Here is a 14,429-nt window from a genome sequence, read left to right as displayed (position 1 = left end):
TCAGCACAGCTGCTGAAGTTGGGGCTAATTATAGGTTACGTTTTCATTAATCCACTGTCATCTGTTATCATCCATCCAATTTTTGCTAGAACTGGAGTGGTGAATTCAATAGTTGATGATGAAACCACAACCCCTGCATCTTTTATGTCCTTGAGTGACAGTTTATTTCATTGCCCCTCAAATACTACATTGTTTTAAAATTTCTATCTTGGTCGATATTAGAAGCTCTCTTAGGGGCATCCACTTGGCCTTTCTTACTGCAAATCCTTTACTCCACAGGTGAAATGACTAATGTGTGAGTGAAATAACTAATGTACAAAATAAATCCATCAATTACATATTTGGAAACCAGAAAAATAACCACCAAGTGGATGTGTGGACACAGAGAATCCACTGAGATAGGGGTGGACCTGAGACAGGAAATTATTTTCAGTTCCCCATGTGCCTCTCCTCTAATGGAAGTCCATGAGGGTGCTTTGGTTCCCCAGGTATCAGTGTGAAATTGGACCCTGTATCCAATAGACCTAAAAATATCTGGGCATTCCCCTTTATCAGTGTCTTGATATCTGAGTAAATGGCCATTGATCCCTTTAGGGAAGGGTGTAGAGAGTGTCTACTGTACACACTTATGGTGTTGCAGATACTTCATCAGGGGACGTGACTCCTTCAATGAATGGATTCTGGATCTAAGAACTGGCTCAGGTCTGGAAACTGGACAAGGGATTTTAAACTTCTATTGGAGAAATTAATCTCAGACTTCAGCTCATCTATTTTTCATCTATTGATTCTAATATTAAACAACAGTCTTATAGGCTGCCTAACTAGAAACACCATAGTCTTAGTAATTTCCCTAACTCCCTTGCAGTCAGGATTTCCTGGCTTCCATTCTAACATTACTCACTATTTTGGGAATTTTGTCCATTTTGATTCTGCCTTGCTGCCAGCTGGCCTCTAGCTTTCTGGGATCCTACTGTCCCATTGTTGCTAGGGCACCAAGTTCTCCAATATCATCTCATAGAGTCAGCTCCAGCCCACGAAGGACAAAATTAAGTTAATACCCCGTTCACCTGCCCATGACTTGTTGCCTGATGAATAGAGTTTCCTTTGGGCCCTTCCAAATAAACAGTCACCCAGTGCACGATCCAGTTTTATAGAGTGTATCTATCTATGCCAGCATGCTCACTGCTCTGAGCCTTTTGGTCTCTTTCTCCACAATCTGCCATGGCGGCTCTGGCACATCAATTTTATTTCATGTGAGCCATCATTTTTCATTAGAACAGTTTCATTAAGATAAAATTCATATATCATATTATTCAACCATTTAAACTCAATGGTTTTTAGCATATTCATAATGCAACCATCACCACAATCAATTGTAGAACATGTTCATCACTTCAAAACTATTTTTAGAACATTTTCATCACCCATGTACATTTATTCTCAAGCAGTCATCCCCATTTTTCCCTCCAACATTTCCTCAGTCCTAGGCAACCACTAATCTACTTTCTCTCTACAAATTTATTTCTTATAGACATTTCATATAAATGAAATAACATAATGGATGGTCTTTTGTGACTGGCGTCTTTCACATAGCATAATGTTTTCAAGGTTCATCCACATTGCAGCATTTATTAGTACTGCATTTCTTTTTATGGCCAAATATTCCATTCCATAGATTGACCACATCTTATTCATTCATTTGTTCATGGGCATCTGTATTGTTTCCACTTTTCAGCCATTGAGAATAATGCTGCTTGACCATTATGTGCAAATTTTTGCATGGACATGTTTTCATTTCTCTTGGGTATATACCTAGGAATGGAATTGCTGGGTCAAATACTAACTATATTCAAACTTTGAGGAACTGCCAGACTGTTCTCTAAGAGGCTGCACCATTTTACATTCTTACCAGCAGTGTCCAAGAATTCCAGTTGCTCCACATCCTCACCACTGCTTATTGATATCTGTCTTATTTATTCTAGCTATCCCAGTGACCGTGCAGGGGTATATCATTGTGCTTTTAATTTGCATTTCCCTGATGATTAACAGTGCCAAGCATCTTTTCATATTCTTATTAGCCATCTTTATATCTCCTGTGGAGAAGTATCTATTCAGCCCTTTGTTCATTTTTTACTTGTATTATTTGTCTTTTAATTTTTGACTTGTAAGAGTTTATGTGTTCTATATACTAATTCTTTCTCACATATAAGATATATATATACTTTCTCCTAGCCTGAGGGTGGTATTTTTACTTTTTTGATTGTATTCTTTGGAACACAGAGTTTTAAACTTTGTTGAGATCAAATTTATCTGTTTGGTTTATTGTTACTTGTGTTTTGGTATCGTATTTAAAAAAACACTGCTTAATCCGAGGTCATGAAGGTTTTTGCATATATTTTTTGTTTGTAAGTTTTATAGTTTTAGCACTAACATTTAGGTCTTTGGTCCATGTTAAGGTCTTTGGTCCATATGCATTTATGTATATGATATGAGGTAGGGTCAAACTTCATTCTTTTGCAGGTGGATATACAGTTACATCAGCACAATTTTTTTCTAACCATTGGCCATTTCATATTTAAAAAACATTTAATTGACAAAGTTATGCATGGCATACATCATGATGATTTAATACACATATACATTGTATGATTATTATTGCAATCAAATTAACAAATCCATTACTGCCCATATTGAACATTAGATTTCTAGAACTTGTTCATTATATAACGGAGAATTTGCACCCTTTGACCAACATCTCCCCATTTCTCCCACTCAAGCCCCTGGTAACCACCATTCTACCTCTGTTTCCATGAGTTTCACTTGTTTTAGATTGCAAATATGAGGTTATATAATATTTGTCTTTCTGTGTCTGGCTTATTTCACTTAATATAATATCCTCCAGGTTCATCCATGTTGTTGCAAATGTCAGTACTTCCTTTTTCTGTGGCTACTATTCCATTCTGTGTGTGTGTGTATACATACACACCACATTGCTATGGTTTGAATTTTTGACCCCTCCAAATCCCATGTTGTTTCAACCCATTTATATTTCAACATGGGTTGAAGTATATATATATTTCTAGCGATGGGGGTCTCACTGTGTTGCCCAGGCTGGTCTTGAACTCCTGGACTCAAGCAGTCCTCCCACCTCAGCCTCCCAAAGTGCTGGGATTACAGGAGTGAGCCACCGCACCCAGCTGCATATTGAAATTTAATTGCTATTGTAACATTATTAGGAGGTGAGAAGTTTGAGAGGTGATTGGACCATGAGGGTTCCACCGTTGGGGGTGGTTTTAATGCCTTTATAAAAGGGCTTCCAGGAGTGTGTTCTCTGTACTTTACTTGCCCTTCTACCTTCAGTCACGTGATGATGCAGCAAGATGGCTCTCACCAGTAGCCAGTGCCTTGATCTTGGATTCATAGCCTCCTGAACTGAGAGAAAATACATTTCTATTTGTTATAAATTACCCAGTCTGTGATATTGTGTTATAGCAGCATAAAACAGAGTAAAATATATTTTTAATCCATTCATCAATTGACAGACATTCAGGTTATTTCCAGGAAATAATGCTGTGATAAACATATGGGTGCAAATATTTCTTTGAGATACTGATTTCATTTTCCTTGGATACATGCCCAGAAGTAAAACTGCTGGATCTTATACTGGTAGTTCTGTTTTTAATTTTTTTAAGGAAAGATCGTTTTAATTTTTTGAGGGAAGACCATACTGTTTTCCATAATGCTGGTACCAATTTACATTCCCACCAACCATGTATAAGGATTCCCTTTCCTCTACACCCTCATTAACACTTATTACCTCTTATCTTTTTGATAATAACTATTCTGACAGGGGTGAGGTAACACTTCATTGCAATTTTGATTTGCATTTTTCTGATTAGTTACATTCAGCACCATCTCATATACATGTTGGTCATTTGTATGTCTTCTTTGGAAAGATGTTTATTCAAGTCCTTTGTCCACTTTTGAATTAGGTTATTTGTTTTATTGCTATTGAATTGTGTATAATTTCTCAAAAAGATTTTTCTTTCCCCCACTGAATTGCCTTGGCAGTATTTTTGAAATTTAATTGACCATAATTATAAACTTTTATTTCTAGCCTCTCTATTCTATTGCTCTGTATGTCTATCCTTATGTCAGTATCACTCTGTATTGATTATTGCAGCTTTGTAGTAACTTTTGCCATGAGCAAGTATAGTTCCTCAAACTCTGTTCTTTGTCAAAAGTTTTGTAACTTTTGTAGTTCACTGAATTTCCATATAAATTTTAATATCATCTTGTCAGTTTCTGCAAAGCAGTCAGCTGGGATTTTGATAGAACTGCATTGAATTTGTAGACCAATTTTGATATACTGCCATCTTAATAATATTGTCTTCTGATCCATAAAAATAGAACATCTTTTTATTTATTTAGTTCTTTGATTTCTGTAAAAATATTGTCGGGTTTTTTTGTAGTATAAATTTCATACTTTTTTTATTACATTTATTTCTAAGTATTTTATTTTTCCCTAGCTTTATTGAAGGATAATTGACAAACAAGAATTATATATATTCAAGTTGTACAACATGATTATTAAAATGCATATATATTGTAAAATGATTACCACAATCAAGCTAATTAACATATCTATGACACATAGTTAATATTTTTGTGTGTGGTGAGAATACTTAAGATCTATTCTCTTAGTAAATTTCAAGTATACCAATAGTTGCCATCCTGTTGTAAGCCCAAATCACTTTGGCTTAGTGATTTTGGGGACCTGAGATTATTTTTCCTTTCACACTGTACATTAGGTTTCCAGAACTTATTCACCTTATAACTGCAAGTTGGTAAACTTTTACCAACATCTCCCCATTTCCCCTACACATGACTCCTAGTAACCACTAAAAAAAAAAAAAAAAAAAAAAATCCAACAACTTTAGACAAACTAAATTTAGAAGAGTTTATTTGAGCAAAAAATAATTTACAAATTTGGCAGCACTCAGAACCAGGAGAGGGTCAGAAAGCTCCACCCAGGAGTGTGCGCAGCAACCCTTTATGTGCCAGACACAGAAGAAGAAAAATCACCTGATTGTCTACAGCTAGGCATTTGCCTTATTTGGGCATGGTGTGATGAGTTGGCTGCTTGTGATTGGGTGAACCCCAGCTAACAGTTATACTCCTAACTCAGGTTTTGATTTGTTTACCTACTGACTTAGGTACACAGGCAGCCTCAGGTCAAAGTTAAGTTAATTCAATTGACTGTTTCTACCTCTGTTTCTCTGAATTCCACTTATAGATTACACATATAAATGAGATCATACAGTATTTTTCTTTCTGTGTTTGGCTTATTTCACTTAGCATAATGTCCTTCAGGTTTATCCATGTTGTTACAAATGGCAGTATTTCCTTTCTTTTCATATCTGAATAATATTCGTGTGTGTGTATATGTGTGTGTATCACAATGTCTTTAATCATCCATTAATCAATAAACACTTACTTTGTTTCTATATCTTGGCCATTGTGAATAGTGCTGCAATTAATATGGGGGTACAGAAATTTCTTTACTGATTTCATTTTTTTATATATTTGCTGTAGCTATTGCAGTTCTTTTGTGGTTCCATACGACTTTTGAGATTGTCTAATTCAGTTAAAAATCCCACTGGAATTTTGATAGGGGTTACATTAAATTTGTTGATTGCTTTGGGTAGTATGGACATTTTGGCAATATTGATTCTTCTGATCCAAGAACAAGGATATCTTTCCAATTATTTTATGGCTTCTTCAATTTTTTTTGTCCCTGTTATGGCTTTCAGTGTGCAGATCTTTCAGCTCCTTGATCAAATTTATTCCTAAGTAATTTATTCTTTTTGATACTGTTATAACTGAGATTGTTTTCTTGATTTCTTTTTCAGATAGTTTTTTATAAGCATATAAAAGTACTACTAATCTTTGTATGCTGATTTTCTATCCTGCAACTTCACTGATTTTTTTTCAGTTCCAACAGTATTTTGGTGGAGTGTTTGGGGTTTCTACGTATAAGATCTTGTGATCTGCAAACAGAGGCAATTTGACTTCTTTTTTTTCCAATTATGGTTCTTTTTTTCCAATTATGTTATGGTTTTCAGTGTGCAGATTTTTCAGCTCCTTGATCAAATTTATTCCTAAGTAATTTATTCTTTTTGATACTGTTATAACTGAGATTATTTTATTGATTTCTTTTTCAGACAGTTTTTGGTAAGTATATAAAAGTACCACTAACTTTTGTATGCTGATTTTGTATGCTGCAACTTCACTGATTTTTTTTTTTTCAGTGCCAGTAGTATTTTGGTGGAGTGTTTGGGGTTTCCACATATAAGATCTCGTGATCTACAAACAGAGGCAATTTGACTTCTTTTTTTCCAATTTAGATCCCTTTTCTTTTTCTTCCCTAATTACTCTGCCTAGAATTAGCAGTACAATGTTGAATAGATGTGGCCAGAGTGGGCATCATTTTCTTGTTCCTGATCTTACAGGAAAAGTATGCAACTTTTGCCATTGAGTATGATGTTAGTTGTGAGTTTGTCATAGCCCTTATCCTGGTAAGATACATTCCTTCTATATCTAAGCCTCCCAAAGTGCTAGGATTACAGGCTTGAGCCACCGCACCTGGCCCAGAAAGTTTCTATTTCTATGTCTTCAAAGTCACTGTTTAATCTACAACATAAAGTTTACCATTAATCTCACCTCACATCCAGTGTATTTTATGTCTGACATTTTCATCTTTGGAAGTTTGATTTTGATGTTTTATGTATCTTTCATGTCTCTGTGTAACTTTTTGAACATATGGAATACATTTACAATAACTGTTTTATGTTATTGCCTGCTAATTCTGACATCTATGTCAGTTCTAGGTAACTTTAGACTGATTGTTTTCTCTGCCTTCTGAGTTGTATTTTCTTGTTTTTATTATATGCCTGGTGATTGTTTTTATTTAATGCCAGACATGACTTTACCAGGTTAGGTGCCAGATATTTTTGCATTCTATAAGTATTCATGAGCTTTTTATTTTATTATTATTTTGAGACAGAGTTTCACTCTTGTTGCCTGGAGTGCAATGGTGAGAACTTGGCTCACTGCAACCTCCGCCTCCTGGGTTCAAGCAATTCTCCTGTCTCAGCCTCCCGAGTAGCTGGGATTATAGGCATGCACCACCATGCCCGGCTAATTTTGCATTTTTAGTAGAGACGGGATTTCTTCATGTTGGTCAGGCTGGTGTCGAACTCCCAACCTCAGGTGATCTGCCCACCTTGGCCTCCCAAAGTGCTAGGATTACAGGCATGAGCCACTGTGCCTGGCTGAGCTTTTTTTTTACTGGGACAAATTAAGTTATTCAGGAGCTGTTTGATCATTTTAAGTCTTTTAATATCTGTTAGCAAAAAAACAAAAAGTGTTTAGTCCGGGGCTAATTATTTACCACTGCTGACATAAGACCCTTCAGAATACTCTATCCAATGCTCAGCAAATTATGAGGTTTTCCAGTCTGGCTAGTGGGAGCGGGCATTATTTCCAGCCCTGTATATCACTGGGTACTATTCTCTGAAGTCCTTTCGGATAATTATTTCCCTGTCTTTGGGTAGTTCCCTTATATAATATGCTGATTAACTGAAATTTGAGGGGTACCTCCTGCAGACTTACAGTGCTTTTTATCATCAGCTGTCTTTTCTATGTGCCTTCATCTTTGCATATTCTGGATGTCCTGGAGTCTCCAAGTTCACAACTCTGTCCCCTCGCCTCAGTGAACCTCCTGGTTAGGGCTCTGCCTCTCTGCACTCTGCCTTGGAAACTCTGTCCAGGAAGGAAGCTGGACAACTGTAGACCTTACCTCTTCTATTCCCCTTCTCCCAGAGATCACAGTCTCTGGGATACCTGCTGTCTAGTATCTGAGTACATAGCTATTTTTTCATATATTATTTTGAGTTTGTTGTGCTTAAGGCATGAGAGTAAATCTGGTCCTTGTTATTCCATCATAATCCAAAGCAAAAGTCAATAGACCATGACTTTTTAATTTTTAATTCAACTAAGTTAAACATTTTAAAATCAAAGTTAATTTTACTTCCTAAAAACTAACTTTAGTTCTTTTGAAAAACAGGTCATTTTTAGGTTAATACATTTTGTAGGTATTTTCAAGCTTGTCATAATTATTATTATTATATTATTATTATTATTATTTTGATACAGAGTTTCGATCTTGTTGCCCAGGCTGGAGTGCAGTGGTGCAATCTCGGCTCACCACAACCCCCGCTTCCCAGTTTCAAGTGATTCACCTGCCTCAGCCTCCCATGTAGTGGGGATTACAGGCGTGTGCCACCACGCCCAGCTAATTTTCTATTTTTGGTAGAGACGGGGTTTTTCTATGTTGGTCAGGCTGTCTCAAACTCCCCGCCTCAGGGATCCGCCCACCTCAGCCTCCCAAAGTGCTGGGATAACAGGCATGAGCCACCGTGCCCAGCTCATAATTTTTTTAAATGTAATACTAGTTACGTTATTTTGTTTCATAATTCAAATATTGAAGCTTTATGAGCCTCTTATCTATTGTTTCCACTGGTTCTCAATCAGACTGACTTTTCTCCACTTGTACCTTATACAGTTCATGCTCTGAGCAGCTTTTTCCTTGTAGAATTATTTGGGCAAATTCTTTGACATATGGTTAAATATGCACTCCTATAGAGATTTTTGTTTCCTTCTTCCAATTTTTGGATCATCGCTAATCCAGGACAATTATTAATCAAAATCATGCTTTGAGGTTATTTTGGCCCAAAACGGTAAAGATAGTTTGGGCAACAAATCTGCAGGAGTGCTGGCTGGTGGTTGTAAATTCTCAAAAACAGGTTTTGCTGACTGAAAGGCAAATTTCTTTAGAATACTCTTGTGTTGGGGGATGAAACAGATTTTCTTTTCTTACCCTGAGGAAACACATCTTTTGTTTCCCATATTTCATGGGGTACACAAAAGTGTCTCCTCTTATACTCCCTATACAAACAAGTTCTGAGAATCATCTCCTTTGCACTATACCATATGAAGCTGAGAAAACCAAAGCTAAGATTTTTCCAGATTTGGCAAATGCCCTCAAGATAAAAGCAACTTCCCTTTTTCTAAATCCTGCCCACATTTATATTTTAACCAAAAAGATTATTCCCTTTTTTATATTTCTATACTTTTGGGTGATTTTCACATTTCATCTCTTTTTTAGTTGTTTTTGGTAGAAGAGGCAGCCTTAAAACCTAGTTCACCCTATTACTGGAAATGGCATCCCCATTCGCTACTGATTAATTCCTGCCATTAATCTGACACCGAGGTAGATGCTGGAATACAAGTACATCTAGACCAATGCTACTCTCAAAGTGCAGTCTGTGGGCTAGCACTGGTCTGTGGACTATTTGTTAGCAGCCCACAATAATATACATATAGAAATTGTGAGTGAACTATGCAAGTAAACCTCTACTTTATCTCATCCCAGACTAGTAACAGTCAAGCAAAAGATGAGCATTTATACCATGTCACTGGGTCTGCTAAAAACAGTATGGTTATCAGCTGTTCATACAATAGTTTGAGTAGCATGGCATCTAAATTAGGATGGTTTTTTAGGCTTCTGTGAGCAGTCACATTAAAACTGGTGAATGTATAGATACTCTCCCTAGGAGCATGTGCAGATAGAACAAAATATTAAAAATTTATATAAAATGTCAGTGTATACATAGATCCTCTGATGTCTTACAGATATGGGTTTTTAATCCTAGCAAGAGACAAAGATAGGGAAAAATCCTTTCAAGTAATCATTTTACCATCACACAATGCTTCTCCACGTATCTGTATGTGAAAACTGGGGTAGACAAAAGCTGGACCCCAAAACAAACTATCAAGGGAATTAAGTTGAACTATGTCATTTATTATACACTCAACCAAACCCAGGTGCCTGCAATGTACTAGATAAAGTTCTAGTCTCAGATCACGATTCTAGGAATTGAAATTTGTCATTCTTTTTCCATCCCTCACCCCTCTACCTCCAGCACCTGAATTCTCTTCCTATGTTGAAGAGTCTTATTAGAAGGCAGGGACTACCTCCTTCTACAAAAGAGAAAAATTCACTTTCCCCAACATTATTGCAGTTAAACACTGCAAGAGGCTTTGGCTGCACAATTTAGATAACCACATGTGGGCTTCTAATCAGGACGAGATGACACAGAGAGGCTGGGACAGTAAATACTGCATTTTGGTAAAGATGGCTGAGGAGCAGTAGTGAAGCAGTTCTCAGAAGCAGCGGTGATAGCAGTCCTTGCCACAGGGCCTGGTGTCCGCCATCAGGGAATCAGAGGTATGTGCAGTAGCATCTGTGCCCAGGAGCAGGGGCAGTGGTTCCTATGGGAGATCTGAATTAGGGTGGCTGTGGATTATGTTCCTGGCTGTGTAGCTTCAAACCTGGTTCTGTGCCTGATGTGGTTTGGCTGTGTCCCCACCCAAATCTCAACTTGAATTGTGTCTCCCAGAATTCCTACGTGTTGTGGGAAGGACCCGGGGGAGGTAATTGAATCATGGGGGCCGGTCTTTCCCATGCTATTCTCATGATAGTGAATAAGTCTCCTGAGATCCAATGTGTTTATCAGGGGTTTTGGCTTTTGCTTCTTCCTCATTTCCTCTTGCCACCACCATGTAAGAAGTGCCTTTCACCTCTCACCATGATTCTGAGGCCTCCCCAGCCAAATGGAACTATAAGTCCAATTAAACCGCTTTTTCTTCCCAAGGTTGGGTATGTCTTTATCGGCAGTGTGAAAATGGACTATGGACTAATACGGTACCCTTCCCCAAAATAAAATGAATACTAATACCGATATGTACACTCCTTTATGTTTAAATTAGAAAAATTTGCAAGTCATTGTTTGATCCAAGGAGTGAGTGTGAAATCATTCTGGGGAGTAGTTTCAGAAAGCAGCATTCAGATATTTGTTCATTATGCTGAGCTGTGAGCCACTTCTAAATCTTCCATCTGACTATACCCCATGACAGAGAAAATGACATTTATCTCTCAGCATCCTGTCTTACAATTAAAGAAACACATCCTCCTTTAAAAAAACAAAAAACAAAAAACAAAACAGAATAAAGCAACACTTAAATGTGGGTCTGAGACCCTTCCCCATCCTGGGCATTCTCCAACTACTGATCTCAGTGATATCAAATCTGGCTGAGCACCAGGTTTGCTGTGGGCTTGTTATAGAATACTCAGGCCTCTCCACAGATGCCCCTGTGTCAGAATGCTGCGCACAGAGTCCAGGAATTGCTTATTAACAGGCCTCACAGGCGAGGCTGATGCACAGCGTAGGAATCCTGGTCTGTATGCTACCAAAAGTGGGATCTGAAGACCAGCAGCATCAGCACCAATAGCAACATTTTATAAGTAGGAAATCTCATTCTCGATTCCAGATCAGCTTAGACTTAAGGTGATGTCCAGGTGATTCCTGTCCACAGGAAAGTCTGGAACTCCCTGGTCTATGTACCTTCTAGATGTGGGGTCAGGACTGTGCAGTCTGATCTAGGTGTGTTGTCTGATCAGATCCTTTAGCAACGGAGGCCTAGTGTTCAGTCCTTGTTCCTGTTCTCTTCTATAGCCAATCAATCCCTTGGAGACGTCATCCAGACTCAAGGCTTTAAATAACTTTTATATGACATCACCTCCCAAGTCTATTTCTCGTAAATGTCTCCAGATTCATCTGTCCAACTGCCAACCCGACTACCTCACTGGTATTTCTCAGCGGCATCTCAGATCCCACATCTCCCACAGTGACTGCCTGCGACGTCCCCTCCTCTCATATGCTCCTGCTAGTTTTCTCATTCTCAGCTGATGGCAACTCTTTTTAGTCACAGTCTGACATTTTTGGTATCCTTTACTCTTCTTTCTCATACCCCAGATTTAGTCCATTAGAAAATGCTGTATAAAGTGATTGGAAATAGTAGGAATCCAGTCACTTCCCACTATTTCCACTGCTCACACCCCAGCTGAAGTAACCGACATCTCCAGCCTGAAATACTGCACTCATTTCCTACAGTTCTCCCACCTGCCTTGCTCATCTCCGGCCTTTGGATTCTGTTCTCAGCACAGCAGCTAGAGTGATCCTTTTAAAAGAGAAGTTGTGGCATGTCTTTATTCTGCTTAAAACTATCTCATTCAAAATCAAAATCCTTCCCACATACTCGAGCCCTAGGCCCACATGATCTGACCAAACCCCTGACCTTATCTCAGTGACTCTCTGCTGTAGCCATACCTGGTCCCGTGTTCTTCCCAGAACACACAGACATGATCCTGCCCTGGTACATTGACACTGAAGGTTCCTTCTCCCTAGAAAAAACTTCTTCCAGATACCCTCATGACAAATTCCTTTATGTCCTTCAAATATTTCATCAAAGGTCACCTTCCCAACAAGGCCCATGCTGACCACCCTGGCACAATAGCTACCTTCTCGGTCCCACAACCCATACTCTGATCACCTGTTCCACAGCACTTATCACCTTCTAACACTTTCCTCATTTACTCTGTGTATATTAGAGTGTATGTACCATCTGCCTCTTCCCACTGGAACACATGCTCCACAAGGCTAGAGATTTTTCTGATTTTACTTCAATGACTTTCCCCAGATGCAAAAACATTCTGTCACATGTCTGGCAGACAACAAATGTCAGCTGAATGAATGATCACTGTAGAGCACCTCCTATTCTAAAGGCAGTATCTTTATTAACAGCCTCTGGCCAAATGCGGTTTCGCAGCAACTATAGCACAAGATCCCCTCACACTGACATCAAGGCCACCTGTGCTTTTCTCAGCAGTGCTGCTTGTGTGTCCTCCCTCCATCCCCACATCCCTCCTCCCACACCAACCCCTCTGCACACTGCAGCATGCAATTATATTTCCCTCTTAGGAAAGAACAATCTTTGACTATGAATCCCAATTTCCAAACAAATATAAATCTAAGTTAGACTGCGCTTTATAAATCCACGAGTTTGCATTAGAGCCAGTGCTAGGATTACTACAACTCAGGGAAGGGAGAGTGGGTAGGAGAGCTGAGCAGAAGAGGAGTTCCACTAGAAAGTTACCTAAGATGAGAACTTGTGGCATCCCTCCTCTCTGCTAATTTCAGAATCTAGTTCCTTTAAAAAGATTGGGGAAAAGATAGCAAATACAATCCAAGAAAGAGCCCTGGAAATAGGGTAAAAGCTGCATGGGCTTGAAAATTCATCTCTTAATACCAGACTTCTGTGTGCAGGGACTGCCTTCCAACTTGTGGGGACAATGACAGGAAAAATGACTCCTGCTGCTGTCAGAGATGAGGGACACCCAGGGGAGAAAGAGATCAGAACCCAGACACCAGAACAGGAAAAGGCATAGTCCTCTACAGAAACAAAGAAACCAAAAATAATGATACAAAATATTAGGGCCAGACCATAGCCTGACCTAGCCTATGAAGCCCTCGCTGTCCACGGTCCTAAAGACAGGACAAGGCCCAGGCAATGTCTGTGTCCCTGTGATCACAGGTCCTGGTGAAACAAGGTTCTACTGAAGGAACACAAACAATGGAGCAGTGAAGATGATCAACCCAAAGAATGACCACGTCAAATTCCATGATGTACTGAGCACCAACTGAGCATAGGCTGTCCACACTCAGCTCCTCACAGCCCTCTCTCTCCTGTCTCCATCTACAACAAGCCCAGCACAGCAAAAATGGATTCTGGAAGGCTCTCAGGTTTTACTTCCTCTCTCAAGTTTTAAGAGTCTTGCTCTCCTTTCATTAAACCATCAATCCAACCTCATAGCAAGAATTTGAAAAATTCATATCCAGGTTCTTATTTTGAATAGAGAAGTAAGTTGCAGCTCAGTGAAACTTAAAGTTAAGACATGAATAGAAATGTCCCAGCCTCACCTCTGCTGAAACAAGAAACTTGACTGGGGAAGAAAGCACAGGTCAGTGTGGGGTGGTGGTCGTGGTGGCAGTGGTGGACCAGTTGCCCATTTCCTCACATTATGCTAACTGGAACACAGACACATAGATATATTCATGTGTCAGGTGCAGATATAGAAGTCAAGAGCTCTTGAAATTACAATGGTGTGTGTCAGAGGAAGGACCTGAAGAAATTTTGTATTTCTCAGTCCCACTCAAGGCAGCTGTCTCAAGCTACAGGAGAAAATAATCATAAACAAATCCAGGGCAGTCACTGTACCTGGTGACACTCTGAACAGCCTACCACATGCTCAAGATGTCTAAATCCAGAGAACCCCTCAACAGAATCATGTCCCCTCTGCCTCACCCCCACCCACTTCAGGCCCCCCAGCATCTCACCTTTACAAGCCTCATGAGATGCATCAGAGTACTGGGCACAATTGCTGCCTGGGGTAGAACAAAAATAGG

General features: G+C 39.0%; 1 pseudogene; it reads right to left on the bottom strand.

Annotated features, from left to right (window-relative positions):
- LOC129038155 (popy Class I histocompatibility antigen, A-1 alpha chain-like) overlaps window positions 1–14,429 on the bottom strand; it is a 48,285-nt pseudogene that overhangs the window by 16,720 nt on the left and 17,136 nt on the right.

The sequence above is a fragment of the Pongo pygmaeus genome, chromosome 5 (assembly GCF_028885625.2).
Source record: "Pongo pygmaeus isolate AG05252 chromosome 5, NHGRI_mPonPyg2-v2.0_pri, whole genome shotgun sequence".
Taxonomy (NCBI): domain Eukaryota; kingdom Metazoa; phylum Chordata; class Mammalia; order Primates; family Hominidae; genus Pongo; species Pongo pygmaeus.
This window is presented reverse-complemented; position numbering and strand designations above follow the sequence as displayed.